Here is a 16,259-nt window from a genome sequence, read left to right as displayed (position 1 = left end):
TAGGCATGCATAAAAGGCGTGATCAAGAAATAACAATAAACATCATAATCATAAAAATAATCATGATAATCATGTTAAAAATAAAGCATAATAATAGCAAGATCCTAGGCATGATACTAACAAGATTAATAACAAATCCTAGCATGTCACTAAGCATTAAAGATCAAAGCTTTAGCCCTAACATGATACTAACATGATATTAGAAAAGAGAATAGGAAGCATCGCAGGAATCATAATAAGCATATTTGATATTATAACCTTTTCCCTAAACATGATATTAGGAATCAAAATAGGAACCTAAACATGATTTCTATATATCAATAAACAATTAAAGCACTTACTTGGATGCCTCGTATTTCTTTCTAATAACAAAATACACGCGTTAGTAACTTCAAGGAAAATATAAATCAAAACAATCAAATTAAATAATTGAAATCGAGATTAGGGAACAAACCCTCAGAAATTATAACCTTTCACGTCTAGGGCGAAGGCAACTTCGAACTTGGCTAGGCGTTTCTAGATCTCGTGAATGCGGAATTTTGTTTGTGAAAAGCTAGAGAGATGAGAACTTAGAGAGAATAGATGATTGATGATGATGATTGTGAATCGTTGTTGAAAAACGGAAATTCAGGACCCTATTTATAAGAAAACAGTCCGGAAATAGGTAGAATTTGATAAGGAATAAAACTCCACGCTGTCGCCGCAAAACCGACTTTGTCGCCAGGCGACAGGGTCTGTCGCGTGGCGACAGCCTGGATTCCTACGCGCTTTCAAACACGGAGTCCTCATATGAATCAAAATCGATTTATAAAGTCCGTATGAAAACCGAAATCGTATTTTTCATAAAATAATATTTTATTCCAAATAAAACTTTATCAAAACATAATTATTAATCCTTTATTAGGACTTAAAAGAACCTTCTAGAGAATTCTAGAAGACTATAATTAATTATAACAACTTTAGGAATGATAATTAACATTGGGCCCTCCCCTAGATCATTGGGCCGCATGTAAAGATCAAACCGGGCCCAGTTTAGTATTTTGGCCATAAGTTCCTCATTATTCATCGGAATTGGGCTTATAATATATCGTTGGAAAGCTCTTTGCAAGCCCCATCCAACTACACTATTATTGGACCCTTGTCGTGGACCAAACTAAACTGGATTAGCTGTTTTCATAAAATAGAGTTATTTTTCGAAAATAGAAAGAAAGAATTTTAATAAAAACCAACCGCAACACTTGACCTTTCACACTTTGCTTTGTTTGATAATCAATTGACATGAAAGGTATTCATCACTGGGTTTGGTTTTGGGGAGACACAATTGGGTGTCTACATATACCATTAGACTTTTTAATATCTTTTAAAAGTTCTAGATCTACAACTTGAGACTTTTGTTCGCAATTTTTTTTTTAGTTTTTCTACTCTTGTTTAAATAGGTTTGTCATCATCGGCTCTATTTTTAAATAAATTGTTAAAGTTTTTGAAATAAAAACTTTATTTAAGTAACAATTTTACTTTGATTTGAAATATTACTTACGTTTCTTCAGAATCTGCCTTGTTGTGTTCAACGAACAGGATTATTCTTTGAATTATCATTCTCTTTATCTCTCTACTCCGAAACATATTTTTCGGTTCTACAAAAACAACACAAACATAGTAGATTTTAATGATTTTTGCATAAAAATAGTTCTAATCAAGTTAGATTATGTATCTAAACATGTGATTTCAAAATAAAATAGAAAAACTAGAATTCGTACAAAAAAGTGCAGTAAAATGAACAAATTACTTACTCTTTCTGTGAATGTTGTTGCGATTATTGAATTTCGTTCTTCGCAAATGGCAGACATTTGAAGCAATTTAGCAGTATTTTGAAGCAATTTCGTAGTATTTTGAAGCAGTTTTGGTTCCGATTTTTTGGTTTTGATGAGAGAGAAAGTCTAGAGAAATGAAGAAGAAAGTTTTAGAGAGAAAATGATTTGGTGGGTAGTTACTGTAGGTTAGTGGGTTATGGGATGTGGGTAGCATGCTAAACACGTCGTTTACAAGGGCGTGTAGGTACTCCTACCTACACTAGGGTGTAGGGCTCACCGATTAAGCACACACAACTACACAAGTTAATAAACACATCAAAGTCATTATTTTCTTTCCATGTAAGAGAGTTTTCCTTTTCTTTTTTTCTAGAAGAGAATTTTCTAACTCTTAAATCCACACCATTAAATACTACTCATAACAAGTCCAATAAGTTCAAATAATTTCTAATAAGGTTTGATATCTATTTTAATAAGATTCAATATATTTTGTATTATTCTATTAATAGACGTGTTGCACACCTAATAAAAATATTACTTAATAAGAGTATAAGACCAACTACCATGTAGTCAGGCAAGCAAGGGTCCGGTTCGAATCCCAAGACATTAACTGATTCAAAGTAATTAAATTGACTTGAATTTAAGCTTAGCAAGTACTCAAACAAATATATGAAATTATAAAAATCTAAAGTCTGGCAACAAATTAATCCGGAATAAATCAATAACTAAAAACATATAGGAATAAGTGTCCCCGCTAAAACGAATCAACACACTAAAACAATCCTTTTCTTATAATTAAATCAATAAATATGCCGGATGCTCTCTATATAATAATACCAAGAGTTTCTTTCGATCAAAAAGTGTCTTCCCTATGCAATCATACCTATTTTCGGGAATCATACTATTAAAGACATTGATAACAATAATACAACGTCATATAAATCCTAACAAGAACAATTAACTATTTTCATGCATAAAAACTCTTAATTTTAATTAGGGCTCTAAAATTAATTAAAAATCAACTTTTATTGCAAAACAATTTCTAGTTGATTATTGAAAATAAAACCAACTATACCAAATTAAGAAGAATTATGAATTAATAAAATTGGGAATTAGGAATCAAAATAGCACATCAAAAAGCTCAGGATGGCCACAAGTGAGTTGTGGCGGGGAGTACGTAATCTGCCACAGACAGGTTGTAGAATAGGCTACCATGCCTTTTCTTGCATGCTAAATATCTCCCTTGAAGAATTAACTCGCGACCAAACCGATAATCGAGCAAATCGAGCCCTATTCCTACAAAAACAAAAACAAACATATCAAGGAGAACAATATCAAAATATGAAAAATAATAGCTCTAATAGAGTAAGAGAATGAGAATGAAAAAAACACTATAAAATATGATCGCATATAAGATATAACATACGTGTATAAGATCATGTTATCATCTATAATGGTCATTTACTTTTGTACATAATATCGTGTTATTATCTTTGACATGTATGAATATTTGGGAGAATATTATTTTTTACTTATGTAAATTAAATATTTTCAATTAGTACATAATATCGCTTCAATTGGGATATTACCAAAAGTGTAATAATAAAATGGTCTTTAATGAGGTATCACGCGGCTGCTGATATGATGTGGCACTCCAAGAGCAGTTGGTGGTTTGTACACCCGGGTGTACCATGCGCATGGTACATCCAAATTAAACCGGAAAGAACATAGAAAATAATTATAAAGTACATCATGAATTTATAAAAGAACACATCACTGAAATATAAAGAATACAGTATATTATGAAATACTTATTATCAAAAAGGTAAAACATAATTATGAATTGAGTTTTACCAATAATTTAATGTCAAATCATTTCAAAATATCACATTTGAATCAGAAAATATTCAGATATCAAAAATTTCTCTATCTAAAATTAATTTTACACAAATATAATTCAAAATTTCATTCTTAAATTTAAAAAATCGAAATTCAAAATATAAGAACATATTATATAAGTAAAAAAACATAATTTGTATTATTATACCCAAAGAACATATTTTGTGTTATTATAACCAAAGAACATGATTAATATATATTACCTTAAAGAACATTGTTCGTATTGTAAAGAACATATAGTTTATACTAAAAGAACATATTAATCAGATTTTAAAAAAACATATTTTATTGCAATTAAAAAAATGATAAAAGTACATTCATCAAAATAGGAAGAACATCATCTTCAACCTTAGAAAATGACACCAAAACATAAAAATTGATAACAAAAAATATTTGAAAATACCTTTTCTCTCAACAACGAATTTGTCAATTATATCGATCTTTTAATTAAATGATTCATCAAAACGATAAAATCAACTTTGAAATAACATTAATCTATAAACCCAATTTATTTATCTTAACAAAAAAATGAAATTTTGTTTATCAAAAGTAATATGGAATATAATTAATGAATCAAGGAACAAAAATAACAAATCAATCTTTTAAATCAAGTGGAGAATCGTTGTGACTTTTTTTTTCTTTTTTTTTTTTTTTTTTTTTTTTTTTTTTGCTCGTATACTTTGTATTTGTATACAATGTTCTTTCCGCTTTTTTATAACTCATGTATTTTGACCGGGTGTATGATGAAATTTTCACTCTGAGAGGGGAGCAATTGTGGGTTTCTTTCTTCTCATTAACCCCTACTTTTTTAAAGTAACTAGCTTTTGGACCCGTTCTACGCACGGATTGTGTATAAGTTATCATTTAATTCGTATAAAAAAACTAATTATCAAAACTTGTCATAATTTTATATTTTTAAATCAAATAAAAAGCTCTTTACCAAATCAATTTCTCTTAGAGTGCACTTAATATGCTGAAAATAATGACCCACCTCCTCCATCCTATAAAAAATTACTTAACGACATACAAACAAGAAGCAGCGTTATAGTATGAAACTAGTATAGTACCCGTGCAATTGCACGGTTTACAAAGTTCAACTATTAAATTTCACAATAATTAAACTATAATTAGATTAATGCCTAATAGTTAAATCCTTTACAAAAATTGATTATTTATAGTTTCATCATGACGATGTTAATCACAATAATGTGTACCCATTTATCACATTACTTAATACTACGTATAATCTTTTCAATTCATTGTTGAATATAAAAAATTGAAAAAAAGATATAAAAAAAGCCGATTTTTTCACTATATATCTCATAGAATTGTTCATGGACGGGCAACCCGTTAAACCCGCCCTACATGGCCTATAAAATGGGCGGGTTTGGACAACAATTTTGGGAAAATTTGAATATTTGGATGGGCTAAGGCCGGCCCGCTAATATAAATGGGCGGACATGGACAAGGCAATTTGTACCGCTCGCTAGCCCATTCGGCCCTTTTGATAAAAATAATTTGATAAATTTTTTTAGTTTGTTAAATTATATACATATTTATAGAAAAAAAAATACAAAGAAAGTGTATTGGACTCTAAGTTTTTATTAGCTACAATAACTATTTTTTTTATATATATATTTTATCATCGGAGACTTATCATATAAGTTCTTTCATAATTTTCACTAACATATGTCACAATTTCAATTTTTTTTTAAAAAAATTTCTTTATCATTTTTTATCAAGAAATTTTTAAGACAATGACAGGATAAAATCGTATCTCCTAATCAAAAGAATTACCTAAGTCCTCTAACTAAAGTAGATAGGGAAGTAGGGTCGAACCACAGCGAAACAAGTATATTTATTCCTAATTAACTAAAATAATCTAAATTATTAAGTAACCAAATTGTTGTTGTAAAAAGAATTAAACTAAGGAGATTAAAGTAAGGAGAAATCAATTAATAAAGACCTAGGGTATAGGTTCACCGATAAATAATATTCCAGGGTAAAACATAAAAATCAATCATCAATGCATCAATTAACCAGATCATAAAGGGCTTTCGCTACGTATTGCAATCACAGAATTAATCTACCGGTATTAAATCGCATCTCTTGAATCTTGACTTAACCATTTATAAATTAATCCGCCTATTGAAACTAAGCCTAAACATCAATTCTCATCTCTCGAAACTCGAATCAATATTGCAAAACTCATACAATTAAACTAGGCCTAATCTAATTGCATAGCATTAAATCAATCAATAGGAAATTAATCAAGCATTGACAATCAACAATAATAAATTACCCCTTCATATTATTTATGGATCCCCACAAACCCTAGAAAGGAAACTACTCACACATAATTAAATCTAAACTAATCAAAGCAAATAAACAAGACATGATGAATTAAAGAAATTAAACTACTGAAAATAATAGAGAAGAAATCATTACCAAAGTTAACGGAAATTATGAATTAAGGAACAAAGTTGTGGAGAGAGAAACAAGAGAGAAGTTTAAGCTTAAGAGAAGATTAAACTAATGAAAGAGAGGTAAATGTATCAAAAGCAACTAAAACTTATTTATACAAAACATCAAAATCCTAATTAAAATCTAAGTAAAAATCGCCGGAATTAACTTCAAGACACGCGCCTGGTCGGGCGAAGCATCGCCCGACCAAGCCCACCTTTTTCATCAGGGACGCTTCTCTCGCGTCCGGTCGGGCGCGAGCTAAGGTGAAGGGTTGCTTGTTCCTTCTTCCGCCCCGCCCGGTTGAGCGCGCCTCAGGGCGAGGATGCCTGACCGGGCAAGGCCACTTGGGCACTTCTTTGGACTTTGATTGGGCCTTGATACTCAACCCAATCCGAATTTTATCTAAGGGGCTTGAATACTCGGTGTCCAATGCCTCGGCTTCTCATATGTCGAGCCCTTAATCACCGGTTTGATGACTCCAACCGGCCTTGGGCTACGAAAGATGGTCATGCTCTTCCAATGCTCGTAGTTGCTCCAAATAATCCCGAAAAAATGCTCCAAGTGTGCAATTTCCTACAAAACTCAACCAAAACTACGAAAACACTAGAAAATACAAATTAGTAATAAAAGTGGCTCTTAAAGAGCCAAAAACACTACTAATTATGACCAAGGGACGGGGGTAAACCACTATATAAAATAGATATATCAAACTCCCCTAAGCCAAACCTTTGCTTGTCCCTAATTAAAGAGCTCATTAATGAATAAATAAAACATGCCTCACCCCAAATAATCAAAATCAAGAACAACCAATTCAAGGCAAATCTAACAAACATGCTTCAACATCAACCAATCTCATCCTTCCAATCCCTCATCCTCCCTAACAATTGTCAAGTAGAGCAAACCACAAGAGCATATAGAATTCAAGACTAGTACTCACACACTCAACTCTCATTTATGTGGCGAGTAAAAGATGTACTCGATCGCTCTCCATTCTAACCCCTTTATATATGAACAATGCCCTCCCAACTCACACTCTTGTGTGTCTAAAAAGACATACACTCAACCTAATAGTCGACTCGGAATATGTCAAATCATTCCTTGCATTGATAGACAACTAATTTCACATTCACACAACTCTATGCACAAAGGTCGGAAGGTCTTTAAAGCTTGTAATGTAAGGCTAGGGTAAAAGGTAGGATAAATTTGGGAAAATGTGAGAGTAAAGCCATGCTTAAGGGAGCCAAATAATGACCAAACAACTCCAACATACTCAACTCCACCAAAAATTCACCAAATACGACTCCAATCATAACAATAATTCCCAACACTTACAATTTCACTCATAAAAATATAACAATGTAGAACTTGAGTGAATAAATAAACTTTAAATTTCAAACTTGATTTTTTTTCATTGAAACTCATTTTTTTTTCCTTTCGATCAACCTTCTCTTAGAACATTAAACATTCAACAATTTTTTCTTTTTGCTCTTTTTTTTCTTTTGAAGTTCACTTATTCTTTTTCTTTTCTTTTTTCTTGAACTTCTTTTTATTTTCACTATCATGCTTTATGTTTTCTCAAGAATTTTAACTTTCAAAACCATCAAAAACAAAACACAATCAAGAACAAAACAACTTCTCATTACCACCCAAATTGTGCAAATAACAAGCACACTACAAACTCCCTCACCTCACTCACTAATAGCTCCCCCAAGCCAAGCTTGGGACTAGTAACCAATGGGGAAAAATCGGCCTATAATGTGACTAATAAACAATAAATAGTCAAGGCAACAACATGGGTAGCAAGAAAGGAACAAATGTATCTAAATTCATCTAAAGGATACCTAAAAGAACAAATGCCTTCGTCCTCCTCAATGTGTATAATAATGAGTCATACAAACATTACTGAACGTTGCAAACCAATACTCAAATTCATTAACATACCAGGCTCTAAAACACATTCCTTACCAAATCAACTAGTCAAGCACTATATTCACAAGCAGTTGGACAAAATTGATGCATGTTAGGGCATCCAAGCAATCAAATATCAAATCATGGCTAACCTATCCACAATGTTCATTATCATATACCAAGAATCAAAACAATTTTTAAGTATGGGGCACAAGGAAGCATGATTTATAATTCATTGGAACGTATTTTTGTATTTTTTTTATTTTTCAATTTTTTTGTATTTTTTCAAAGCAATAAAAACTATACTAGAAAGAAATAAATCTATACTAAACACACCAAAAAAAATACCAAAAATAAAATAAAAAGAAGAAGAAAGATACCAACATCCAAAAATCTCCCCCAAGCCAAGATCAGACAATGTCCTCATTGGCTCGGGAACTAGCCCAACACGGCTAATCCTCATCATCCGCATCCATGGAGCCAAATCCTCCGCCGCTATCACCTGCACCACCAGAAGAACTACCACCAAAATAGTTAGGGTTATAAGTCCCCCCCGGAGGCCCCCCAAAAGGAATGTCTTGGCCATATCCATGAAAGGCCGAATAGTCCGTATAAATGCCATGGGAGGTGGGATCGATGTATCCCTGAGGTGGTGCCTGAAACCAGTCGGGGTAGAGAGCATCGTCGGGAATAGCACCCCGACGAGCATATTCATCAAACATAGGGTATAAAGCTCTACCCTGGTTTCTCTTAATGTACCCTAACCGTAGGTCTATAGAACCAACCATCTGCCTAAGCTCCCCATAAGACCCCTCAATACGGCCTATGGCCTGTCCTACACTCTGTAAATCCCAAACGGTCTCGGGATCTTCCCTAGGGGGAGGTGTAGGCATATGGGGTGGTGGTGGTGGTGCTCGCCCCTAGGCATGGGCAACTAAGACATAATAGGTGTAAGACTCTTGCCCAGGGGGAAAGACGGTTAACTGGGGGTTAGGGAGGAGAAAGACATGCAAAGGAGGCTACGTTCCTACCCTAACACACCAATGGGGAATTTTTTGGCTATCTAACTCTACCCAATCCAAACTCTGAAGGTACCTACTGGTCATATAGGTATCCCCCCCACAGTTAGTGATACCCTGAGGCCTAGCCTCACTAAACCCGGCTTTCTTAACCGCTATTCTAGTAATAAGGCCTCCTAATCGGATAGGGGCCCTAGTGGTGGTACTAGCAGTGGCATGTCTACTCAAGTGGTGGATAATATATCTACCTATATTCAATTTATCGTATCCAAAGATATAGTGTCCTATGATTGCTAGTTCATTAGTTTGTGCGTTATGGGGCTCATTGAAGGATTTATGTCTTCGTCAAGTGCAATTACTAGATATATAATGGATCAAATTATAAAGATAATTAAGTTTGTTCCTTTGGGTCGTTGTATTATCATAGCTAGAGGTACTTACGATCTTTGGGCTAGTAAAATAGCCTAAAGCCCAATTGAACGGATCTTATAAGGTCACACAAAGGGCCTAGATTGAGCATTAGAGGAAGAGGCCCATGATGGGTCTTTTCCCTTTAGGTGGCTGGCCATATGGAAGAGTTTAGGTGGATTGGGCTTGCTTCCTAGTCTAGTTATAATGTGATTATAAATAGACTAGGTGCCTAGGGTTGAACATAACATTCAGGGATCATAGATCAAACCCTAATTAGCAAACACAAGCCAACCCCTCACAAACTCTCTCTCACTCTCGTCCGTCCTCCTTGGTGTGCGCCGGTGGTGTGTGCACGGTGGTGATGGTTAGTGGTGGTGGCCGGTTGTCCGCAAAGGTGGTGATCGTGGTTTTCCTCCTTCACTCGACCAATCTAGTATTGGTGGACGGCTCATCCGAATCCCATGGACTAAGTAGAGGAGCAACGCTTGGGGCTCTATTATCTCCCTATTTAACAGTCAATCACTTGTGGAAATCACGCGTCAAAGGTATGTATTATGTGATTCTTTATGTGTTATGCTTGTAGATCCTGTTTAGGTGCAAACGAATATGATTCGTGAAATTTTGCATTTAAGTACCTAAAACCCTACAGTGGTATCAGTTAGCCTCTTGCATTTACGCATATTGATCATAAATCTTTGATGTCCACAAATTTTAATTCAATTAAGAGGGAGAGTAATTTAATTATGGTTCAATATTTATTTTAAATGGAGATTTATAGGTTTGGAATTGTTTAAATGTGATTTAAATAACTCAATTTTTCTTAGCAAAATCCGAATTAAGCCCTAGTTTTTTGAAAATTTTGATTGAAATAAAGCCCTAAATTTTGATTTTTGTGCTTAATTTTGATAATTTTTGAAGTTTTATGCTTTATAAATTTAATTGGATTGATTTGATACATAAAATATGATTTTTTTGTATAGTCAATAATTTGATTTAAGTGTTGGATTAAATTTTGAATTAATTTTGTGAAGAACCCTAAATTTGAAATTGAATTATGAATTTAATTTCAAAATTGAATTAGGCATAAATGTTGTGTTTTAATTCAAAAGACCTAATTAATTTAATTTTACAAAATTTGTTTAATTAAATTAAATCTAAAAAAAGGGATCATTTTGAGAGGGGGCAACCGTGGCTGGGTTGTCGAACCACCGTTAGGTGGGCCACAGCGGTTGTCCAGGTGGTCGAAAAGAGGGGTAGTGAGGGCGGTGGTTGGTGGCATGGCTGGACATTTTGCCTGGTTGCGCGGCTGGGCTCCGGCCTTGCTGCGACAGCTGGTGCTGTTGAGGCTGGGCTTCGGCCTGGTCTTGGTGGCAGGGTTGATGTTTCGGCTGGGCTGTGAGCCTGGCTGCAGCAGTGACAGTCACCTGGCTGGGCAGCTAGCTCAGCCACGGTTCAGCCCCATTTTTTCAAAAAAAAAAAAATTTAATTATTATTTTTATTTAAAAATATTTCAAGATAAATATGATTTATTTTGGGATAAAATAGAATAATTTTGAAATAAAATCTTTTATTTGGGATAAAATCAAATCTTTCAAAAGTTTTTAAATTTGATATTATCCCTATTTAAATTTGTTAATTTTGATGATTATCCATAATTAAAGTGGTTAATATTGGATAGGATTTGTTAGGATATTTTAAGCATATTCCAAAAGGATAAAGATTGATTTAAATAATGTGATTATCCCATAATTATTTTAGGATATAATTGATTTAATTTTTTTGATTGGCTAGTAATTAGGATAGAATTTCCTAATTTTGTTAGGATAATTTTTGAGGATAAATATGATTTATCTTTTAAGATTAAAATAAGATTTGATTCTATCTCATGCTTAATTTAAAATATATGATATTTTATTGATGGTCATGAAAAATATATGATATTATCTAATTGCAGTAATTAAAATATGAGATATTTAGGTGCCGTGTTTTCTTAATTATGAACGTTCGATGTTGTAGTTTAGGAAAGTGTGATGAGTGATTTATTATGTGGCAATTTTATAATATATGATATTATGTTGCTATATAATGACTAGTATGGCCCAGTAGATTGCTAAATACGATCTGCGAATCGTGATGTATTTTTGTAATCTAAGTACGGTCTACGAACCGATAAAGTATTTTTGTAATTTCATTTATTTTTTTTAAGTAGTAAATAGAATAGGTATATTACATGTTCCAGTTAATCCAAGAAGCCCATGAAGTGAAGGCCCAAAGGAGCGAGGTGGATGAGATCCATGAAGGCTCAAATGGGAGCATTTACTTTATTAGTTTTCTTAGGATTAGGGGCCATGCTATGTCTTGCTTATGCATTCAGTATATTATGCATGTTAGATTTTATTGATGTTTGTGATGATGCGTTATAGTTCACTAAATTAATCACAACATAATGAATCTAGGTCCCGGTAATATTGAGGTTGCTTTTCCGATTAAAAACCCAATAAACCTTTGATATTTATGATAGGTCATGCCAAAGCTGGGTGTCATTTTATATCTTGAGAGAGTTGGGGTAAATCAAGTTTTACAATTTTAATTGGTTATACTCAACAAGGTAACCTAAAGCGTTTAGAACCTTGAAACGAAGGTTAATAATTAAACATGTGATGGTTAATTATTCAACCAAGAGTTACAAAAGTTGTAATCAGTAAAGAGTTTACTCACCTTGAAAATGTAATGGTTGATGGTAGGGCCAAAGTTCGGTCAATTATTGCACGAATAAAGGGTCATGGAATCACTTAAAATTCAATTGGGATCACATAATATTGAATAAAGTGTTTTAAAGTAACATATTTAAATCGTTTATGGTACTTTAAATTTTATTAAACATAATTGAATTTTGCATTTATTAAGTGAGTAATATTTCTTTCTAATTTTATAATTATATATAATCTCCTCGATTGAAAATAAAGTTGAGAAACGTTCTCAAAAGGTTAAAAGATAATCCATAAACCTATATTCCAATTTTGCTAAGATGGTTCTAAAAGACAAGTTTTAGAAACCCATGTCACATGTCTAAGTTGGTTTTATTCAAAATGTTTGAGTAAAATGCCAACACATCTTCATTTTGAAAAGTGTTTCAAAGGTTAAAATGAGATGAGAGGTGCAAATCCTCTAAAAGACAAGTATAGAAGTCCAGTAAAATCTCTTGTCTTCAAAATGATTGAAAATAAGAAAGTGATTGGAAATCTCTATGATCAAAATTTGATCAAATGACATTATTCTTCATCCACTTCATACAGAGTTAAATAGTTGATTAAACTCTAATATGAATAATGATTGAATAGACTTAGCAAAATCATGAAAAGTGCTTAAAAGTTAAGCAAAGCATCATTTTAAACCTAAGAGAAATGTTCTAAGTGGCTCAAATGGAAAGGTTTTAAGAATATATGAGGATTGTATTAAGAAGTTATAGGCCAAGAAATGCAAACAAGTTGCTACTTCTCAAACCTAGAACTACTTACATGCTAAAAGTTGCTATGAACAACAAATGTTTCCAATTAAATGGACCAATTCCAATTGATTAGAAACTACCTCATACAGTTGGAAGGTAAAAGGATGGAAATGTTCCAATTAAAGAAGTATATTATAGAAATTGATTTAGCAAATTACTACTTCTTGGACATATGATGTCATATTTAGTTCACTCTCATTAAGAATGTGGTTGAACTAAATGAAGAAGTATGGCTAAGGGAGAAATAAATCTACAAGTTTAGAAGCAAATGTTGCTATTTCACAAGTAGAATCTACAAGTCTAGAAGCAAAGGTTGCAACTTTACAAGTAGAAGCTTACTTTCACCTTACCTAGTTATTAGTTAAAATTAAGTAAATGTTATTTATTCTTGCCATTATCGAAATACCATTCAATGTTAGTAATGACTAAGCATTAAAGATTCAAAAAACATGGAGTAAATGTTATTCTATGCTTTATTGAGTCACTATGTGTTTTGAAAAGCTAAATAGGTTTAAAAATTCTATATGGTAGATATAGATGAACCAGTTCTATATATATATATATATATATATATATATATATATATATATATATATATATATATATATATATATAATTTGTCTCTAAAATGTTAATAAATTCGAATGAAAAATGAACATTGCATGCGGAAGATCCAAAGGGATGGACTTTCAGTATCATAAGATTATGAATCTATTGATATATGTGAACTTCATTTTAATTTGAAAATTTTGACAAAGTCACCATTTAGAGAAATGATGATATGAACTCAAGGTCGAATACATACCGATGTAAGAAAACCAAAGGTTCAAAGGCTAGAGACGAACAATGAAACTTCATTTGTAATGTGATCACTTGTGCTTAGTTAAAGCTACAGTGTGAAAATTTTGAAAAGTTCAAAAGGTTCAGTATGAAGTTCAATATTAACTTGACAAGATAATGATTACATTACAATATGATTGTAATTGTGAAAGTTTGAGTCAAGACATTTACTTGGCAACATATATTCAATTTATTGCGATATGGTCGTAATAATGAGAATTTGAGCCAAAACCTTGATAAACATCCAAGAGTTGTGAAATCGTTTTACAGCAAATTACGATTGAAAACCTTATGAAGTGTTTATAAAGGAACTACCAATGTATATAAGATATATTTTGATAATGGATGAAAATTACCTATTTTCCAACCATTATTCAAGGGATATACTTTTAAGATAAGCTACAAAACTAAACAAAACTACATATGTCAAATCAAAATGTAGCAAAGGCTTAATATGTGATATGGATAAGAAAAGTTCTTATAAAGTCTTTCTACAATCAAGAAATGAAAGTTGTATTAAATCGTTTAATGCACGTTCAATTCCTATATAGAGCACGGGGTACTACTACATAAGTCATACTTAGCACAAAATGTTTGTTGCTTAAGTAGGTGCCCTTATGGAAAACATGTCAATTCCAAAAGGTCAAGTGGGAGTAGTGTAAGTCTCAAAAGAGTTCGAGTAAAGAAACAAACAAACATGGTTCAAACCATGGTTGGTTCACCCTATGCTAAATGTGCCTCTTCAAAAGGCAAATGGGAGTATATGAATCTTGAAAGAGTTCGAAAGTCTTGAAAGATTTCAAGAAAAGTATGTTTGAAAATCTTGAAGAAATTCGAGAAATAATCGAATAAAAGCAACAATATGAGCATGATTCACCTCATGTTACAAATGACAACGCGTGGTCTCATTAAGTGTAATGGGAATAATAACCATGTGTCAAAGGTAGTACATTCCAAGTGCACATCCTCTATTGTCGTTTCTCATTGAAGACTAAACAAAGTTGTTGTATAAGTTTCAATTGTTGTATAAAAACCCACAATGATGACTAGCATATGTGAAACTTAGCCAAAGAAATATGATTTCATATTGACTAAGAGTTTTAAAATATTGATTTTGGAACATTATGATTATGCAAGTAATAAAGATGATTTGACAAGTTAGAACTCCAAGTGGTTTAACAACCATGGAAATCTTAAATAGATTCTAAGTCTGTAACCAAGTGTATGACACATGATTAATTTGCCTAATTGGGTGAGACCCATTATAAGCAAAACAGACAAGAAAGAAAAGTGTTTTCTAATTTAGCAAAGACTTGTTAAATGATTCAACTAATTCATAGTATGACTATGACTACGATGAAACCTTTACATTAGTCATGTTGCCAAGATCTATTAAAGATATTTTAGTGATTTCTACCTTATGAGACTTGGTAGATGGATTTCAAAAACACTTTCTTGAAATGGTTCATGAAAGAAGACTTGTATATGATACAATCAGAATAGTTTTGAAAATCCAATAATCCTAAGGATGTATAGGAGGTTCATTTATGGATCAAAGAAAGCATCATGGAGTTAGTATTCTTAATTTTGTGAGTTAATCAAATCATTTGATGCTCTCATAAAATGAAAATGTTATGTATACAAGATGTTTAGTGGGAGCTATGAAGTCTTCTTGGTCTAGTTCAAAGAACAATTATTCATTGCTTGAAGGGTCAAGTAATGGCTAATGCATTTTGTATGAAAACCCTTGAAGAGGAAGATGAGTGCATTTGGGAGTCAAGATCTATTGAGATAGGTCTCGAAGGATGTTTGAGTTTGGTTAAGAAGCTTATATTGATAAGATTTTTATGATGTTCAACATTACATTGCTTAAAGATTCAATGCTTTGAGAAAGGTTGATGAAATTAAGGTTTTGAGTGATACTCCTTGTGCATTTTGCAAAAGAAGCATCATACATATCATGGACTGTACTCGTCTATTTGATTCACATGTTTTAAGAACAAGTGATGATAGATTTCAATCTAAATCCAATGTAACATTGGAATGCAATTAGAAATTTATGATTCCTAGTAAAAGGATGAAGGAAAGTTCTTAGTGTATGGAGATGAATATTATTATTAAAATTTAGAAGTTGCAAAATTCATTTTTATGAGAATGTCTCCTGAATTGTACTTACTAAACCCTTTCCTTAACCAAGGTATGAGAGTCATACTAAGGTTCTTGGATTGAATCAAGTTATGTAGTTTAAGTTGTATATGTTTTGAGAAAGCATATCACATAAATAATACATCAACTTGCAGAATTATGTTTATCAATTGAAACAAAGTTTCAATCTTATTTAACTATGGTTTTTGAAATTAAATAAAATGTCTAAAATAATTATGAATTGATGGGCTCATC

This window comes from Chenopodium album, chromosome 11 (assembly GCF_948465745.1).
Source record: "Chenopodium album chromosome 11, dcCheAlbu1.1, whole genome shotgun sequence".
Classification (NCBI taxonomy): Eukaryota; Viridiplantae; Streptophyta; class Magnoliopsida; order Caryophyllales; family Amaranthaceae; genus Chenopodium; species Chenopodium album.
This window is presented reverse-complemented; position numbering follows the sequence as displayed.